Genomic DNA, 21,682 nt, shown 5'->3' with positions numbered 1-21,682 from the left:
AAAGTTTTCTTCACAATATGTTCTATGCAGCCCAACTAGTCGAAGCACAACATGCTGATTAATAGTCTTTGTTGAATATGAGTTATGCAGCAAAATCTACATATTTTGGTCTGTCTTGGGGAGAGGCCAGTTTGCCATTTGCTGTCAATTTGAAAATGACATCACAATTTCTCAGGAAACAACCACCGCTCATCAGTTTTCTGAGTTGCGTCATGTTATTTAAGTTCTGAGCAACAGCGAACACCGAATGGCAAAATGGGGGCCCACTACAAAAGATAAATGCAGATGAATTTATATGCTTACCTTACATTCCATAAAAACAATATTCATCAGAATATCATGCTTAGAGAATAGTATGTGTGCTTAGAACATATTGTTAAAAAAATAGGGCTAGGTTGGTGACTACCTATTTAGAGCTCAGGTTTGATTGGTCCTCAATGAGGCATTAATTTAACAATTGGTTGAAATCCTACTGAACACTTTGCTGTAGTGTGCGGTTGTACTAATCACAGGAATTGGTGTAATATTTTGATTCCATCATAGGCCACAAGCACAATGAACAATTTACTATGCATTATCATTTATGTGAAGGCACAATCGAAATAGTGCTGGACAATAAACTGAATTCAAATTCATCAGATGAAAATGCTGACCATTTGAACATGAGATAAATTGTAAACTCAATGTTTTGCACAAGTAACAGACAATATGATATATGGGTGCTTTACAAGACGTGTTTGCAATAGTAACCATCTTTTTAAATTTGCCATTAAAACAAGTTATGCACAAGCTGTGAATAGTTTTTTTTCTTCGCATTTATATTCAGTTTACATCAAAACATAAAATCTTACACATAGTTGTCTTAGTAAATCAAACATTTTAATAAAGGTTTGTTCTCAGTTAAACTTTGAGAATAAGTGAGATACATTGAAACAAATCAACTGACTGAATAATTTAGACTGGTTACTTAAGTTAAAGGGTCAGCTGGCCAAGCATTTTCAGGGTGGACACTGGAGGTGGGTGTTTGTTTTTCCATTTCAAGTATTAAATAGGGATGTCAGTTGGTAATGAAATGCATTATTTTAAAGTCCCAATCACACATTGGCCTTCATTTCAAATCCACTACTGTGACGTAAAAAATCAAAATAAGAAAAAAATAAATCAGCTTTCTGGACCTACGTGCATCAAATGAGACACTTGCATCAAAGCGGTGTTGTCACACCAACAAATTTGTTGCATTGTATTTATTGCATGCAGTTGTGCTAAACCTATGATGCAATCTGAGCCCTTCGGTGTTTGTTGTCTATGGGGAGAGGAAATCCTCTCATCTCAATTCTGTTCCATGCAATTATCTTTGCTAAATGATTCTACTCTTTCTCACCTAGCTCTACAGAGAATCTCAGTCGCCAAACTTCTTGATGTAGCCCCCCTTTCGAGTTTTGCTCGGGGCGGATGGAGAGGAGACGTTCTCTGCGAGAGAACTAACGAGATGCTCCAGTGCTCCTGGGCAGGAAGGAAGCGGAGCCGAAAAACATGGCAGCCAGAAGTCTTTCTTGTCTCTTTGGTGGCGGAGCTAAAAATGGAGAAGGAGGGGGGCTAAGGTAGGCAATAGGAAGAAAGGCAGGAAAAAAGGAGGAGAAGTGAACACACTGAATAAAAATTTTATATGCGGTGTCTTTGATGCAAGCCTCTGCTACTGTGTGGAGTCTGCAGGCTCTGTAGAGGCAGCAATTAATGCTACATGTAGCCCCAGGCCAGCAATAAGAGGTGTATCGTTTTTTCTTTCTTTTTTTAGCTGTCGCACCGTCACTATACATCTGATCACTATGCGTGCCTCCACCTGAACAGTATGCGCCTCAACCTACCTTTTTTTTTTCTTCTTCTTCAACGCACCTCGTTTACATCTTTTATCACCTTGAACTTGTACGAACCTTAATAGTTTGTTCAGAATTTTTGGACCCACGCTACGATGCCGTAATGCAGGGGCGCCTTGAGATACGAGTAACCGGAGTAACCTCTGGCTGCAGAGCGCAGTTCAAAGCACGTCTCAACAAGTGGGTGGAGCCAAACGTTTGACTGCCCACATAGAGTGTAAGCGCCTTCTATATCTTTTGTTATGTTTTGGGTAAGCTACTTTCTTGTTGGCCTGAATGATGTGCCGTCTTGTGACACCAGGGCTATTATTTATTTCACAGTTTTATTTAACATCAAATATTACAAACAATTACAACCAGGGATGCACAAACAGGGTTTAATAAATTGTAATACTTTTACTTTATACGTTTGAAAGGAAATATGAATGTAATATAAATAATGGTATTAAAGGGTTGAAGATTACTGAATGCATGCATGCATGCATGCATGCAAAAAAAAAAAAAATCACATATCAACATTTTACTCTTGGTGGGAGGTGGTCAGAGAGTGACAAGTGATCGCCATGGCCACCTGACCACCAGGTAGCTCCGCCCCAGGCCCCAACCCAAATACTGTGCGAAAGAATCGTCCTGAGAGTGCGCTCTCTTTTGGTAACGTGTGGTACTGCATCCACCTCAGTCATTTCTATTTGGAAGGCATAGCGATTCGCGACTACAACTTTGGACCTCGGTGCTCTGCGTTCTGCGCACTCAGGAAACCAACACCGACTAAATACTTATATATACTTTGCAACTTATTTTTACATCAACGTCATCTCACGTCAAAGGGAAAGCATCGAAGAAAGACACTTGGGAGCTGAAATTTCACCCAAATAGTGACATGTCTACGTTCAACACTGGTCAATAGTTAATTACTGGACATGTTTAGATGAACAACCATTAACATTCAAATTGACACGTTTGAGGTGGTATTGTGTAAAAGCTTAGTCGGAACATACTGTAGCGAGCCATGTGTGGCCTGCAGGCCCGAGCGAAACCATCTCTGTTTCTATAACATGCGAAAAGTATGCAAAGAGGTAGAATATCTTGAAATGCCAGAAAGTTCTCCACGCATCTTCCTCCTTGAAATTTTGCTGAGCAGGTATCTGCCACGAGGGTGCGGGCCTTACAAGAGGAGCGCTGGGAGTTTGTTCACCGCAAAATTCCTCAAAGTCAGGAGAAACAGGAAGAGCGGGAATCATGCTACCCGGGCGCTGCAGCGAGGCAACTTGGCCCTCTCAAATGTTTGAACACAAAGTGCCGGTGGCTTCCCCGACTTCACTGCTGTATCTGCACCTACTCGTCTTCCGCTTTTAAACTCTTAACAGCCAACCCCCTACCTCAAACATGCACACACACACACACACACACACACACACACGCACACACACTTACTGTATGTTGCTAACCCACAAGAAGCCAGTCCTAACTTTGACTGAAAAAGGCCTGTAGACAAATGTGCTCAGTATCAGCTAAAGTGCAACTCGTGTGAATGTTTGCATTATGTTTCTCTCAAATGTGATTCCTGTCAGTGGCATGCCAGATGTTAAGAATGGAAATTATTGTTCATATACACAATTGTGCGGGGTTGCCATTGTGGAGGAAACGTTTTTGACTGACAAGCTCATTTGTATGTATTTGCAAGCACGTTGAAACATAGATTACAGGTAAAAAAAAAACAAAAAACACCCTCATTCTCCCAGGGAATTGACTTGTGCATGTATATAACATGTGGCATTATGTTGAACAGACGGCATACTAAATCTATAATCACAATGTTTAATTAAATTTGACATTTATTGGTATTTTGTAGACCAAATACAAAAAAAGTGTTTTTCTTGCTAATCCACAAGTCACTTACCCCAAAAAAAACAAATCTTTAGTTTTTTTGCACGTCCAAATCAATTCCCCGTGATGTCATTAAAAAAAGCTTTGTTTTTAACATTCAGCCTACAAGTATGTTCAATCGTATTTAAAAGCAATGAGAAATCAAATGTTTTTTCAAACATTTAAATTTATTTGAAAAGACAGTCGAGCATACTTGCAAACCCCCCGTCCGCCTCAAAAAACTGACTCTAAAGATGATTATATATAAAACTTGTATAATTGTATAAGTATACCTAAACCTGTATTTTTTAACATTAACAAAAGACAAGTAAAGTGTAAAGTCAGACACCAAAACTCAAAACAGAAGCTAAATTGACAGCGTAACAATATGAGGACAGATACTGGGAGACAACGGAAACATAGAACTGGATACAGCAAGGACATCCAACAACAACCCAACAACTAACTGGAGACACGCCGGGGCTTAAATACACTACACACAATTAGGAGAACACGAAACAGCTGGACAGGAACAGGAGGCAGGGGAATCTGATTGGTGGACACGCAGGGGGCATGCAAACACAGACAGGTGGACAAAATCATACTAACGAGGACAAAGAAAAGGAAGGCCGACCAGAGGCAAAAATAAACATGTACTACAAAACGTAAAAAAAAAAACCCACACCAACAAATCCCAACTGGACATGACATAAAAGTAGCGTTTTACTAGCATATGTGAAAGTCGATACAGTACTCCTCAGGATTATGGGAAATAAGTTCATAGCACTTAGCCTAAAAAAACGTAAGTACACACATATTTGAAAATACAGTAAATACATTTACAAATCTGTCTAAATTTACTATCATTTTTCCCATAATGCCAAGCGGCAAACTCGACTTGCACAAATGCATACCCCTCAACATCATGGGAAAAAATGCAGAGCAGGCATGATAATAAATATCGTAAAAAGTACTCCAGTCCTCGAGAGCCGGTATCCTGGATGATTTCCAGTTTTCTCTCCCCAACACACCTGATTTAAATCATTTGATCATTAGCAAGCTCTGCAGGAGCTTGAAAATTAACCTAATCATTTGAATCAAGTGTATTTGAGAGAGGGTGTTTAAGAACGTTCAGGATACCGGCCCTCGAGGGCTGGAGTTTGACGACTGTGTTCTAAAGTATTTGTATACAGGCCAAATGACGCAAGAGCAGCATAGCTTTGTGGGGGAAAAAAAATTAACATACCTAAAGTACGTGTGTTGTGGAGAAAAAAAAAAATAGAAACCATGCAGGACGTCGACCCTCGAGCACGGGAATTGCCCACCCCTGCTCTAATGAGTTAGCCACTCAAAAATATTGAATCTATATTAATAGTGCCATGCTTTACTTACACTCTATATCCTTTCAAAAAAGGAAACGGGAAAACAGACAGGTGGTGCTTAAATTGGGACTTTTGGAGACTTCAGTGGGGACGGGAAAAAATGTTTTAGGTGCTTGAAAAGTTTCCAAAAATCCTAGCTACTGCAGAAAATGTTCTCCTGGAAGTGAAAATGAACATCAATGATTTATGCAGCTGTCAAGAGAATTGCTAATCATTATATCCCTAGTTATTTATTTATTTGAGATCTGCACCGCTGCTGTACTAATATTTGAAAGTTGAGTCCTCTAGGGTGTAAACACAAGTGGTGGTGTAAGGAGGGGGGAAGGTCCCGTGCGGGTGCCACAGTGGAATAGGGGGCCAAGTGAGGCGAATGCATTCAAGTTTTGAGTCCCCCACCCACTTTTTACCCAAGCAGACCCAGCAAACGCGTGGAAATGAGCAAGGCCCGCAGCTATTATTCTCCCATTAATTTTTCCATTTGAAATCAAACCTCGGCGGGCCTTCGTGGGGGAGGAGGAGGAGGAGGAGGGGACGAGAATGCTGATCGCCTCATCGCGAGGGGGTTGAGTAAATGTTGGTTGTAGCAGCCGGAATGTCCAACAGGGGAGGCCATTTCCCTTTTAAATGAAAACATCTCCAGTTGCCTGTGTGTCGCCTCTTCTCTTACTCCAAAGTGGTTTGGTTAATATCCAGAAACCTTCTTGGAAAGATTACACAGATTTTAGTTGGGCAATTTTGGAAATGTTTAGTTGGAGTGAAATCAACTGGATATGTAGTCATGTATACAAACAAACGAAGATGTATTAATGTCATCAAATAAAAACCTCCAGTGAAACTAATTGATACACAAAGACAGTGATTCTGAAATTGTGATACTAGTAGCAATACGGCACGTAGAATTTCTCTCGTTGTATATGAAACAGTCACCAAATTGAATCCTTGAAAATACAGTATTTTACATACATGGGATCAAACAAAATGAAGCTCATGGCTATTCATAGATTTTTTTTGTTATTTTTTCAAAAAGCAGACAGTCCTTAAAGCGTTACATGCACATATGTGATTTTGCTTTTCACTGCATGTTTTTAAAATACAGTTCTGCTGTATTTAACTTCTAAAGCGGCAATCAATCCCAAATATATATTTCTGATCCTATGTGCTGGAAAAAAAACAAACAAACACTATTCTGATTATTATTCACATATCCATTTTCGAGAGCCTTTTATCCTCACTAGGGTCACAGGCTTGGTGATGCCTATCCCAGCTGACAGCCTGAACTGGTTGCCAGAAAATTGCAGGGCACACAGAGACAAACAACCAATCATGCATCCAATCACACCTAAGAAACAGTTTAGTATGTCCCATACACCTGCCATGCATGTTTTTGAACTGTGGGAGGAAGTCGGAGTGCCCGGAGAGAACCCACACGGGCATGGGGAGAGCATGCAAACTCTACACAAGAAGGCTGAAGCGAGGTGGATTGAAAACCCACTTTTTTTACGCCTCTCAAGGCTCTCCCTGAAAATCACATCACAGTTGGTCAAGGTACACTTAATGGCCAATCACAGCTCAGCCTGTGAAATGTCACATGACTAAACTGAAAAAAGATGAAATGCCATGGGTCCTGAGTCCTGATCAACTGTGAGGGCATGATCACTTTCAAATCACAGCAAGTGGCCAGGGGATGAAAACAAGCGTATTTCGTGGTTTAATTTGTATTCTACAAAAAAAAAAAAAAAAAAAAAAAATCACTTCATGAATTAGAATACCATTTTTAAACCATTTTGAGCACTGGAGATTACATTTGCATTTAAACATTTAACTATTAAGAAGATGCAAGATGGATAACTTTGTTAACAAGTGTATTGTTTTGCAGTTTCACGTTCAATAATAAATAAAAATAAAATCCTTTGTTTTTGTACAAAGTAAATTTCGTAGAGTACATTTTACTCTAAAAAGACTATAAAAATAGAGTAAAATTTTCTCTTGCATTTCCTCAGAATTTTACTCTATTGTGAGTGGAATTTCCTTTAAAATGATACTCTGTTTTAACTGGAACTGACCATAGTCTTTGTAGAGTAATTTGTACTTTACAAAGTTCACGGGGTACTGTTATCCTCTTTCTCATTTTCATGAACATGACTATAATGTTAATATGGTTTAATTTCAGTCATAATGGTGGTGCTTGGAGCTCTAAATATTTTTTTGATGGCGCTTGCGTTAAAGGTGAGAGAACCATTGCACACAGAATAGTGTGTGCGTGATTTGTTACACTTGACCACCTTTCTGGACGTCATCTGTTTTATCTTTGTCTCATCTGCTGAAACATTCATGGCAATGCATCTACATGTAAAACTTAACAAAGCAAAAGCATACGTTTTGCAAAGGAGTCGCTATCACACATTTTAGCGATAGTCGCTTCATGTTGCAATTCATATTTGAAAAGCACTGGCCTAGATAGGCAATAATTCTACTGAATTTAGATTTGACTGCTCTCATTTAACTAAAATATTACTGATGCTACTTCACTTCATTTCTTTGCGTTACGCAGTTGTGAAAATAGATGACAGTCATACACTTTCTCCTCGAGGCGTTCAGATTTCTGCTGATCACTAAACTTCTCAAAACGGCCTCACGTCTTGCATGGGGACCTGTTGACCTCCATTCCTCCACATCCACGATACACACGCCCCTGCCTGCACGCCACCTCAATGAGTCCCCTTCAATTCTAATCAGCGCAGCCCACCCGCTTTCTTTGCAAAAAAGTGCCGGGGCTTGCTAATCTGTCAATCACAGCTTGTCCCGTAGTGGCGCTGACGGGGGTCCGCGACGCCGGGCCTCGCACCTCCAGCGCCTCGCAGCTGAGAGAAGCTCGATGATTAACCAGGCAGGTAGCGAGTCAAAGTGCTGACAGCAGAAACGCGCTGACAGCTGATTTGGAAGACAATGGGCCCGCTCCCTCTATTTAACTTGTCATGCCAGTCAAAGCATCTTTCCCATTCCCTCATGTGGTATATTAAGAAAGATGCAAGATGGAGAAGTTCGTTAACAACTTTTTAATGTGCGGAGGTAATAAAAAAAAAAAAAAAAGATTTGTTGTCTTAGAAAGTTAAACGAACCAATGTAGTCTGGATTTCAGTGTGCAGAGAATAGGGAAACTTTATGGCTTTCTGTGAGTTCCCAAAAAAGAAAAGAGAAAGAGAACTGAAACCCAGCCTTTACAACTCAGTCTTTCCAACTTTTAATGATGTCAAGGCTAGGGTGACCGGATTTTCAATATATTTTATTTTTTCAATACATAACATAGTCATCTTGAGATGTGAGCATTTATGTAATGATTTTGCTTTCCCCGTATTTTGTGAAAGTGCTGGATGGTGGTAAATTGTGACATCTCAAAACATAAGAACTTGCACTGTTTAATGCCACTCATGAAACAGGTTTATCTACTTAACCCTTGTGGCATTAATTCACAAATTATGGAAATTTCTTTGATTTTTTTTTTTGTGATATCATAAAAGAATCAAGGGAGAATAATCACTAGGGAGCTGAAATTTCCAGCAGATGATTAAAACCAGTAAAATTTCAAAGTGCAATAATTCTGACGTTTCTATGTGTTTGCAGCTGGACGTGCTAAAATTTTTGTGCAAAAATAATCATTGTCCCAATTTTGGACCGTATAAAACCATTATAATTACAATTTTCTAAGCTGCATCTTAATAGGATTTATTACATTTTTTTCCTGCAATTTTTTGCAATATTTTATTAAGCGGCGGTCAAACAGCATATTTTTTGTTGACTTGTGTTTCACCTCAAGACAGTAGGTGTCGGTAGAGACCATTTAATGGATATGTCTTGAAGTGTCATCATCACGTCACAGGCTACAAAGACAGACCATACCATTTTCATTTTTGTGGGTGTTAATAAATTCAACCTACATAAGTATGGATAGAACTGATGCCACTGAACAATTTGAGTGGTTGAAGGAAAAAAAAATCATAAATAACTTTAATTATAACACCTTGAAAAGCATTATCAAATTAGAAAAAAATGCATTGTGTGTAGTTAGCAAAGGGTGTGCACAAGGGTTAACCTAAACCAAAAACAAACTGAATGAACTAGACCTTGTGTTTATAAAACAACCACAGAACTGCTTAAAGAAATGCCCAACTAGTTTAATTTTAATGCTGATTAGCGAAACTTAAAATACTTACATTCTGTCAATTTAAAACAACCAATGTGGCAAAAGAAAAGCTCAGCGAACTTAGTGCCAATACTAAACAGAAGCCAACTGAATGCAAATGACTAATTTCCTACACCTAGCTATGTCTCACGGAACACTAATATGTTCGTCTCAGCGATTGGTAATCACTACTCCGACACTTCCCAATTATTAACCGAGCCTGCAGTGTACCATTCATATTCAAAAAACTTTTTTTCCCACCCTCCACTTCCAGTGTTTTGTGTGTTAACAGGAAGGAATAGATGACACCGGCACATCTGTCAGTCAAAGCCCTCCCACCCCATAGACAGCCGTCCACCCAGCTTCACTGAATCTTGCACCTCCTCAGCTCAATAAGTAACTAACCTGCAGGTATTGAATCAAACTGCAGACAAGCAAGTTAGAGGGGTGCAAGACGGGAACTGCGTCGGTGGATATATAGCAGTGGTTCGCAACCCTTTTTCAATCATGTCCCCCTGAAATACTTTTTCTAACCAGCTCAAATCATTTTTGGATGGAAAAAAAAGGGGCCTTAAAGGGATGATCTATTTATGTCATAACTTTCAGCAGGGAAAGTTGTTATTCTGTATATAATTAATTTGATGATTACGATATTTTTCCAACTATAAACCACAACTTTTTTCTCATGATTTGAGCCCTGACTATTATACTCCAGTCCGGTTTATGTGCAGTTTTTTTTTTCCAATACGAAGCACAATGTTAAAAAAACATTTACTTAGATTTGCTGATATCAGCAGAGACCCCGTTAAAATCTCATGTACCCCCTGAGGTGCCTTCATGTACAGGTAACCCCATTTAAAAACCACAGTTATAGATAAATCAGTGAAGTGGAGACTGGTGGTGACAGTCGCATCATGTGGCCCACCTTGGTGACGTAGCCTTTAACTTTGCACCCCCCCCCCCCCCCCCACCCCCCTACTCTAAGTGGCACCCTTTTTGGGGCTGTCCCTCTTCCTCATCTGCTCTCCTTAGACAGATGAGTGCTGTCAGTGCTGCCATCACTGGCCAGCTAAACATTAATGACTCTCCCGCCTGACAAGTGTTGGCGGGACAGAAGGGAGGTGAAAGGGGGATACTCGTGGACAAAACAAGGGATGAAAAGGAAAAGTGATGGCTTTATCTGCTTGACAGATCCTCTTTTGTCTCTCTGAACTTGCGTATATGTATTTGTGCCATCAGCAGATTCTTGGCTCCACATGATGGTTTTATTGCCCTGTTTTTCCTCCCCTCTTTGGAAATGGACCCCCTTTTGTAAGCCTGTTGCCCCTCATCCTTCCTACTGGCATATCTGACATTCCTTCAAGTATCTGTGCATGATGGTGTGTGTGTGTTTATCAGCATTTGTGGGCTCACGTGCTCTTCCCTTGAACATTTTTTTTTGTGTCTTGGAGAAAGCATCCTGGACTTTGATGCTGCCACTGGTGATGGTAAGGGGGGAAAGGGGGGGGGGGGGGGGGGGGGTCACAGGGAAGACTCATCCCAGAGGGATGTCCTGTGAGTGGAGAAGAAGATGGTGAGCAGAGGAGGAAAAGGGGCCACGGCTTAATCCGTTGATTGGGATGTACACTATGGCAGCGGTTCTCAAATGGCCGCACATGCACCCCTGGGGGTAGACCAAGGCACTTGTGAGATTTTACAGGGTTCATGCAGGTATCAGCAAATTTAATGAAGTGTTATAAAATTTGGTGACAGTAAAACTACAGGTTTCTTTTCAAATTAAGAGCAAATTAATTGGAACATAGCACTTTATGAAAGCTCACATTCACACACATAAACAGTACCAGAGTAGCATCAATCTGAAAAGTACTCATAGTATCAGTACTGGGTATCGGTGACTACTCAAGAGTTAAGTATGCACACTGGTAGTATCGAACATCCTTAAAAATTAAAGTCATGGACAAAAGTTTGAGAAATTCTGCTTTATGGTGCAAGGAGACATAATGAATCGACCGACAGCATTTTATTTCTTCACATGACTGTGTATCATTTCTAATGTCATTTGGGACGAATAATCCAATTGAAACCCTGCTGTGTTACTTAGTTTGGAACTCCAGTGACCATCGCGGGGTCCAAATCGTGAGTTCTGTCACAGAGGCCTCTCTGGCCCGGTCTCGTTTGACAACTTAACTCCTCCAGCTCAAGGGAGTCAATGGCTAATGCTGAGTAGACAGAGAACAGTTCCGGCTGACCCTTTCAGGGGATTTCGTAATCACTCCACCATGTACACTTCTATGCGTTGAGCCTTTTGTGGAACTTTGGATGCTTGCGTGTCTTCCAAGAGGCATTCCTTTACTCTCGAGTCGTAGACCTCCTGCGGTGAAGCTACCCACTCGCTCAGCTTACTTCACCCCAGGCATCCTCTATCCTCTCCGGGTTCTTGGAGCAATGATTAACCCTGGTTCTGATCAATGCTTTTGCTGACTCTGATTCATCACTGGAGCCTCACAGCTGCCATGTAAAGGAAGCGTCAGCTCTGTTCCAGTCGTGACAGAGCAGGCCCACTCCATCAGTTACACAAGGGTGCACGTGCACACACAAACATGCATCAATGCTTTTGGAAAAAGAAATAAAACATTTTTAGAACACACATATTTGCACTGTTTCTTATTCCTCTTATTTGTTGTAAAAAATGTTATTTGTTTACAAATCTCATCATTTCTTTATTACAATATACAAAAACAAAAAACAACATGTGATCTTAAAATTGTGTTTATGTCAGGGGACTGCGTGGATGTGGGGAATCTGGACCCAACTGCGGGGAATGTTGGAGGCAGGTAGTGAGTGCAGTGGGCCATATTTAACTAAACAAAATGGTTATCAGAACCAGGACGTGGGTAAAACAGGACAGTAAGAAGTCAAAGACAGGCAGATCGACAAGCAGACAAGAACTGAAAGAAAATGTGATTAAAAACACTACAAACTGACACAAAACAACAAGGAACACCTGGACAAGAAACAATTGGATCAGGGAGATGATTGGCAGACACAAGGGAAGCAGTTTGACAAGAACAGGTGGACGCAATCACACTAACAAGACACTGACACAAGAAAAACACAAACATGAACTTAATGTAAAAGCATGAGCAAAACCGCACTAATAAACTCAAAACCCTGACAGCAATATATATATATATATATATATATATATATATATATATATATATATATATATATATATATATACACACACACACACACACAAATAAGGGAGGAAACTGGAGTACCCGAAGAAAATCCACATGCATAGCACATATACCACATGGCAAATCATGTTTTTATTGACACAAAAATCTGCGATTCAACACATCACTTGTTCTTGCATCTTTGTCCGTCCTCCCTTTCATTTTGATCAACATAAAACAACCATTAGTGATTTTGCCCTTGCGAGTTCTCTTTTTTGCAACGCCATGCCAGTTATTCCAGATGAAGTGAATGAGATAAATAGAGGGGACAAAGCAAAAGGAAGAACAAAAAGAAAGATTGACATCGCTCGTCACCGTCTGGAGCTTTACCTTGACAGTAGGGGAAGCCCTGATTTCCTGAAGATGACAAGAAGCACAATGGCTGGCTGTTCTGTCAGCATATCCTTCTCACTCTGCCAGGTTAATGATTGTGCAGCCGCAGCCGAACTGGACCCAGGGAGCCGCAAGGAGGAAAAGGAGGTGGGGCGACTGGCATTTTCCTCCATTTAAAGTGTCATTACAGCCGCATTAGAAATGATGGTGTGTTTTTGTTGTTTTAATTGCCCTCAGTCGGAAATCTTCAATCTCCCACAATTTGTTAATGAGCTGGAACAAAAGGAACATGTCAAACATGTTTAGCGGTAACTAAACTATCAGTCATACGGCTAATATGGCACCGCGGGTACATTGGATGAGTGACAATTCCTCCAGAACAATTTTGGCTACTCAAGGTAAATGTTGGCAAACTCCTGCTCAACTCTTTCATTGTGTCTGCGCCAGCAGTGGAGTCTTCCGGAGACGGACTTGTAGCTTTGAGCTTGTCAACGTTTTACACAATTTCGGTGTCCAAAAAAAAATGACGATACATGCTACTTATGGGCCAGTATTACCATACCTACATTGTTGTTGTCACTTAGGAAAACAGGGGCACACATTACATTCAGGCTACAGTAAAAATGGGAGGAGTGTCTGATGGTTTTGTGTTTCCTCTCAAAAAGAATTGCACCCCAGGAGTTGGTTAAAGTATTAACCCACTGCTGCTTAACAATATTGCTGACTGGTGTGTGGAAACAGGAGGGATCAAAGTTATCATGTCGAGGATAAAGGCGCCTTTCATTGGGCCTGTACAGCCTGTCCACTCTGTCTTGAGCAGTCCATTCAGAAAGGCAATCGAGACACTCCCATCCTCCGGCTTCTCATTCTCCCAATCTCCTCTTTGGCCCAATCCCAATACCCACACTTGTGCCCCTCAATTGCGTGATCCTGTTCAGGGTAGGAATGTGTCCCAATTCTGTCCCTTTTGGGCCCTTGTTCCATTTTTTGGCTGAGTCGGCATCCATGGGCACTCAGTTGAAATATAATACCAACAATTTGTTGTGGATTTGACCTAAACAGCTTGAAAATGGCTTAAATGGCTCTTTAAGTATGGAATGATAACATATTCTATATGGGTTTTTTTTTAGATTTTCAAAGTACCCTACGTATTTTGTCCTAGTGTAGTTTCCATAGCTTATGGCCTCCTGCAGATCAGCATTGCGCCATATACCTCCTCGAGGCAAATTTTTAAACTACCCTCTGGAGTGAAAAAGTTAAAAACTCTTCACTTTTGCATTCCCATCTACATGCCAAAACACCACTCAGACCTGCTCTATTGGATACACATTACATAATGAATGAGGTCCTTATATCTACGCAATTTGTTTGACAGGTTCCCTGTCAATGCCGCTTTGCATATAATTCCCAAAGTTACTCATCTAGGAGGAACTCAACACAAAACAAAAAGTGGAGACAAGACGCCACTTTGGCGTCTTCTGTTCAGGTCGTCTGTGCATTAAGGTAGGACTAAAGGGTGCAGTGTCTTGCGATTGGTCCCTGCTTTTCCTTCCTCCACCTTTTTCCACCTGAGAGGCGACGCTTTTTTCTTGCCCTCTACACTCCACCTCATCTTTTAGCTGTCCATCCAGATGTCACCTGGCAGAGTAATCCCATCCAAATTTGATAAGGCTAGTTAGGTGGGTCATAAAAAGTTGATGCTTGTGGTGCTGGAGCCTCATTTATTATCTGTGCTAATGTAGCAGTATGGAGTGGGATGAGAAGGGGATAGGAGTGCAAGAGGTTGCGGAGGGAGAGAGAGTGAGAGAGAGGCCACCGCATTAAGAGATCATTACCCGTCTATATGCTGTGTCCCTGGCTTTCAATGCTACATAAGTCCTCTTTCTGCTTTATGGCCTGGATGAGGCCAGAGCTTTCTGTATTTAAGTGTTCCATAGCCACTCAGAGTTGAGGATGCTTATAGCACAGGACGTAGTTGCCATTCTCGAAACCACAAAACTATTGGCTGTAGCCCTAATGCTTGCTTCCACACTATTTACCTTACATTTATGTCCATACATTGGCTTTCAGTATGCATTATATAGTTCTGTATAGGGTGCAATTAGACCTATTGCAAGTGAAAACCAACAAAATCAACTTGAACGCTAAGTGATTTGTATCAGAACAAAAAATGCAATTACATTTCACATGACAAAGACAGAGTCTCCCCCTCGCCTGCCCAACTATTTGAGAAGCACTGCTTTAGTGTAATTTAACCTTTGACATAATTCAAAGAATCACCACAACATTTCGAAAGTTGTGGTGTCTCTTCTAAGCAAGGTGTTTTTTTTTCTTCTTTTGAATCACATGTAATTTGTTTTTATCAAGATCTTGCTTTTCTAAAAGTGTTAGAACGATCTTGAACGATGGTGCTGAATAGATAAATGAACTCCATCTTTTCACGTCACATGATCGATCTTGACATGTCGCATGGCCGATCGAATTCAGAAAACGACCATGTAAACCGCAGCTCGGAATAGATCAGGTCGCATGTAAACAGGTGACAAGAAATCTTTATTCGGAATGACTTCAATCAGACCCAAACCCAACCTCGGGTAGCAGAACTGTTTTTTTGCTGTCCCTCCATAAAAGTATACAAGACAATAATAATATGCACAAAATTACATGAGCTATTGTACTGTTAAATAAACTCACATTGTCCAAAGTACTTCAACCAAACATCAAATATGATCATGTGAGGGAAAACATCCGCGATGGGAACTTGCAGATGGTCTATGGACATATATGTGTGTGTTAGTGCTGGGAGGGGGGCAGGGGGGGGGGCATACCCAGATGCAGAGATAGTGATAGATTGGCCTGGGAGAACTGTGATGCAGATCCACTCATCAAGATTGATGTTCTGCCATTCTGCTTTAAGTGCAATTAAATTGGCCCCTGTGTTAAAAAACCTGTCCGATAACATGGCTGAGGATGAGATTACGCTACATTTCCCTTGCGTTTTCCTCCACCTGCGCACCACCGCCCGCCGCACCTCCTGCAGCTCTCTGCCGTAGATTTCCTGGCATGCCTTAGGTACAACTGCCCATGAAGCTTGGACTTTTTCCACAAAGACTGCTAAGTAGTTTATAAATCAATGCACCCTAAAAGTTGTGATCGCTTTCTGTTTGTTTCCATACCACTGAATTGATTAGTTGTACATTAGTGCATGTTAATGTGTAATAATGTATGGTGATTACTGGGAGAGGCAGAAGGGAAGTTAAATGCCTCCTGGAGCAATTTTAATGTTACAAAAGGCAGCAGACATGACAAGCATGGCCACAGAATGTTTTCGGGGAGCTCAAGTGCCCTTTAATGGCATTCCAAAATCCCTAAAATGTCAGCTGTTTCTTTTACTTTATGTTCTTTTTTTGGGGGTTTTAAACGTAATATTAAGCACTACCACTTCTCCCTAGCTGTTACTGATTATGAGAAATTGATGAAGCCGACGAGTAAAATGTGGAGCTAATATTGATTTTCAGTAAAAGGGACAATATTGGTGTTTAAAAATAATCAACAACTCTTAAAGTGTCAATGTGTCAGATTTAGACCCTTTTTCATTAGGGTGCTGCATCTACCTTTGTCCGTTGCTATAACAGTTATGGCAGCTTGAAGACAAGGGTTCTGACTTCAAGGTAACTGACAGGATGACCATTAACATTATAGTAAGTATCCACTAACGTCCATTTCTGTTAATGACGTTTACACGCTGAGAAGAGTGGCTCATTTGAAGTCCCCCACCGCGTGCACACTTTATTATGTCCTCAATTTCCCGCTAAATGGAAACATTTGCAATCATTCAAATTGAACGTCGATCACAGTCCAATCCATCTTTTCGCGTGTCGACCTGCTTCTTGCCGCCAGCATCGCCTACCTCCGTCAGTGTCAAGTTGTTAACCTTGTGTCAACAGTGGCGCAGCGCATATTTGGGCTCACTTGATGGATGGGTCTTGGTGGAGTTGTCCCACGCAAACATATTTTACGCGTCAGCTGAGAGAGGTACGTGTCACAGACTCCGCCCACACACTCAGGCTCAGGCTCAGCATGTTCGCCTGTGATCTCGTCACTGACCTCACGTTTGGGCGAAGCGCTGACCCCAGTGTCACACAACCAATGAAAAAACGGATTCATGATTTTTTTCTTTTCAGAAAATGGTAAAATTGACCCGTGTCTTTTGCGGCAGTGCATTGCCCACTGAGGGCGTGACGCCATGTTCCCTTAAGAAAGTGGTCGCATTGACTGCAATCACACCCCAAGGGAATGTGTTGTCATCGAGGGAAGGGGTTATACAAAACTTGGGAGAGTGTCTATTTTTTTTGTTAGATGCTTTTGCAAAGATTTTAATCGTACTTGCTTTTGTTTTATAACAGAATAATTTCTACAACAAGCATTAGCGTCAAAAGAACAAAATAACTGTGATCAATTAATGACAGTAAACTTGAGGAAATAAGTGTTTTCATATTTTAACCAGTGAAACATGAAATATGATGTTCTGTTTCCAATTTACAGCTTTGAAACACCTTATTTCCGTCATATAATCTGTGGTGTTAAGGTGTTGAACAGTTCAAAGGGGACGCTTGATATGACGCTTGAATCTTCCTCACATCCAAATCTGCATTTCGGATGACCAGACAAATGGGGAGAGAGGGAGCCGGCATTTAGGCATAAAGATGGGCAGACAACTCCCAGAATGGTTACATATTTGATCAAGGTAGAGTGATATGGAACCTTGGAAGCTTGTTATCTCTAGATCAGATCTAGTTTAGCCTCCTTAAAATGAAGAAACATGAAAATGAATTGTTGTCTCACTGACTGCATTGAAGACAAACTTACAGTGTAATTTTACATTTCATTTTTTGCAGCTCAGGGGAGGGTGTGGCGGTACTCAGTGAAGGCCCAGGTCCAAAACTCACGGCCCTCCACTGGAAACTAGAGGCGAACGGTGTCAAACCTTAGAGTTTCTTTCTTCCCACGCCATCACCAACAGTTTGGTATCCCACCATAGTGATCCGTACTTAAACAGTGGCTGTGAGTGGGCGAAAGGGTGTCCCAGTGGGCGGCGGGTCAGGAATCAGAATTGACGAAAAATCTGAATGTCCCCGCATCCCGGAATGGATGCTGAATGTGATTTTCGGTGTGTAGGAAGAGAGCTGGTTAAAATTTAACCAGCCCCATCCTGTTCTCCATAAGCTTCCATCAGCCTCCACCCCCACTGACCCCCACCCTGCGCAAGACAGAAGTGATGGATGGTTCCCGTCATTGTGCTCTGCGAGGGGACCGCCGCAAAGAGGGAGCCAGGCGCCTTGTTAATCTGACCTTCCAAGCCAGAGTGGACGACACATTATGACAACCCCCTTCCAAAAAGATGAAAAGGAACACATGGCATGTAGCTAAAATCACCCGCCTACGCAGGACACGCGACACTCTTACACTTACGTCATTTAGTTTGACTCCGAACCGCCGGAAGAAGGCTGCAAAAAAACACACGGCAAAGTTGGTCAGAAAGAGAAAAAACGAGCAACGGAGGAGGATGTAGAGATGGCGAGCAGCTGCGTGGAGTGACAGGACGAAGCGCCGATGACTAATGATGCTGGATGAACTCACGTTATTGACGAGTGATCAGTCATGCACTAGTGCTATCTCTGCCCTGAAACATATGGTGATGGCACAGACTGCGCTCTACTCGTTTTGGGATTAAAAGAAGAAACACAGAGTTCAACAAAACAGGACATCATGAAATGATGTCCTGTTTTGTTGAACACATCATGACATCGGAAGGATATGGCAAAAATAAGCATGTGTCTCTTTCATCCTACTTTTAGAAACGACTTTAGAAAATAAGGACTGTTTCATTTAAAAATCAGTTGAATTGAAGTGTCTATCTATCTATCTTTAAAGACAGGGGGTTGCCAACTAATCGCTGGGCACACAGAGACGGACAACCATTTACGCACCCAATCATACCTAATGACAATTTAGTATGTCAATTCACCTGCCATGTATGTTTTGGAGTTTGGGAGGAAGTCGGAGTGCCTGGAGAGAACCCACGCGGGCTCGGGGAGAACATGCAAACTCCACATAGGAAGGGCGGAGCCAAGTGGATTTGAACTCAGGTTCCTTGAGCTGCGAGGCGGATTTGCTATTCACTGCGCCACCGATAACCATATATAGAAGCAAAACTAAATGTCATCCGGGGCACTTATAATATTTTTTTTAACCCTACCATGGTTTTTCCAGAAATATAACTTCCATCCATAAAGGCATTCATTGCAAAGGAATGAGAAGAATAGCTTTGATTGGTTTTGATTAAAGTCAGTTGTGATCACATTCGCAACGGCACCTTTTTTTTCCTGACAATGACCAGGTTAGGTCACACAATTTACGCCATTTGCAGAAATAGAGCCCTAAGTGTTAGTACATGAAGCAAACAGGCATTTCAACACCATCACGTCAAACTTGGAAGTGCATCACTTTACTTCCATCTGGTTCTCTTTGCTTGAGTGTGCGCGCCATTTTTATCCACTATGTCGACACTTTCACAATAGCCTTTGCCACCGGATCAATAGCAATAGCCCCCGCTTGTGATTGCAGTAGGGTTAGTCCCGGGGCACGTCATGGTTATGGCATGAAAAATGATGGCTGGCCTTTTGATAGTCATTTAATACACACTTGCACGCTTTGATAGAATTTGGCAAAGCCCTTCTCCCCTGTGAGTTAACAATGCGTTGGCAAAATCATATTTCCATGGCGGCCCATTCAATCTTTGGCCCCGGCTCCAGGAAAAAGTGCAGTGACAAATGGGATGTGAGTGCACCCTGGGTGGCTGTGAGTCACGTCAGGTACCGAGCAGGTTGGAGGTGTTAACCCAATGTGTTCCCGTTCACTGGTCCAATCATCTCCATTGATTGAGCCCATGATTGAGAGGCTCTTACTTTTCTTTTACGACACCACTGGGAAGAGGTGAGGGCTGCTGCGAGGAGAAAATACATACAATGCTTTGGTTTATGGTTCATTCACACACTACACAATATTCCGTTGTTTATTGCAGGAGTTACGTTCCCAAAAATACCTGCCATAAGTGAAATCTGTGAAGTACAGGTTGAAATGTATTTTTTTTCGTAGTTGGGGTTTTTTTTTTTTTTTGGTGGGGGGGTGATTATTATATCCCCCCTAAAATCCAGGCTATTAATCTTTGACCAGATTTGTATCCATTTCGTCTCAGGAAAACTAAATTGCAAAGTAAAATGTCCATTGACACAAATTGATAGGCTGGGTCTCAGGATATATATATATATATATATATATATATATATATATATATATATATATATATATATATATATATATATATATATATATATATATATATATATATATGGTTATTCGTGATTGTAATGTATATGTTTTTCCATTAACAATTGTTGTTTTTGTTTGTTGTAGTATTATTTAATTGACATTATTTTTTATCATAATGCTTTTTCATTTATCACCAGTTTTGCGTTTTGTGGGTTTATCATTGATATACTCTAGGTTTATTTACATTAAGTATATGGATTTATATAAACATATACAATCTATGTACACACCCCTATACATATGATAGCTTTTCGATGTAACACATTTAATTTTAATAATCAATAAACAAGATTCCATACACAATACATTTTTACGACTTATTTCACAGTCCCTCTTTTGGCACCTGGCATGGAGGAGATTGATTGATTGATGGCATATGAAATCCCTTAGCCAATGAGGATGCGGAACAAAATAAGGCATGATAAAATTTGTGAATGAGCAGCCAGGGAAGGTGAACGGGAAGAGAAGAAACACTCTAGATATACTATTGTTTCTTTGCATTAGCAAAAAGGAGCAAGTAGATCTTTAAAACACCATATTTCCCATATTTTCATTAAACCCTACCCATACACATGTGTGCGTGTGCGTGTTGGAAAGGGGGGGTCATGTGGCAGTTTGATTGAATTAGATTTGATGAGAAGACTTGGCTGTCCACGCACACTTAATAATGCAGTGATTTGTGCCCATTTGACATGAGGAGAGTGTGTTGACGACATGAGGCGATGTATGCTCTAAGATGGGGGGGTCAAAAAAAAAAGGGGGCGAGAGGAATTAAGCACTCCTGGCAAGCAGAAGAAAGAGGTGAGAGGTTTGGGCTGTGAAGGAGGGGAGCAAGGGACAGTCCATTTGTACAAAGCTAAGAATCTGTCATGTGTCGGGTCACGTTTTTGTCGCTGGATTGCTGAGGTGCTTTTGACAGCCATGACTTTCTCTCCTCCAAGCGTGCGGCAAATGACATTACCAAAATTGTGTTTGCGGCGTTACCGAGGCCCGAGACTCTTGGGACAACGGCAGGGTCACGACAAGAACGATAGCCTGAGAGGGGAACACCACCAAGACCCGGTTTAAAATTGTTCTCCTCAAAACAAAACAAAACCAAAAAAAAGGTGTATAAACATTGGGAGTGGTCATACGTTCATTCACTGATTCATTCATAAGATAGCAGTCTGTTCACTCACTAACTCTTTTATGTCTAGGGAATAATGTACTAACTCATCCGGGAGCAAGTAATAATGTACATTCCCTACTGAATTGGCAATGGCAGTACATTCACTCACTTATTTGTTCATAAAACGGACTTGTTCGTGAATGAGAAACGACGTGAGTTTCACCCACTGATTTGTTCATGAACGGGAAAGGACATACGTTTCACTCACTGATTTGTTCATGAAAAGAAATTGTCACGGGAAATGA

General features: G+C 41.1%; 1 long non-coding RNA gene across 1 annotated transcript; it reads right to left on the bottom strand.

Annotated features, from left to right (window-relative positions):
• Positions 1-1,229: 1,229 nt before the first annotated feature.
• LOC148427164 (uncharacterized) lies at positions 1,230-2,010 on the bottom strand. The gene is made up of 2 exons (XR_015864881.1): positions 1,866-2,010; positions 1,230-1,596 (listed from the first exon to the last, which is right to left on the bottom strand). It is a non-coding gene; the product is annotated as an uncharacterized LOC148427164 (long non-coding RNA).
• Positions 2,011-21,682: the final 19,672 nt, after the last annotated feature.

This window comes from Hippichthys cyanospilos, chromosome 2 (assembly GCF_059441005.1).
Source record: "Hippichthys cyanospilos isolate Australia breed blue-spotted pipefish chromosome 2, RoL_Hcya_1.0, whole genome shotgun sequence".
Taxonomy (NCBI): domain Eukaryota; kingdom Metazoa; phylum Chordata; class Actinopteri; order Syngnathiformes; family Syngnathidae; genus Hippichthys; species Hippichthys cyanospilos.
Note: the sequence above shows the minus strand (reverse complement) of the source record. Positions and strands in the feature narration are given on the sequence as shown.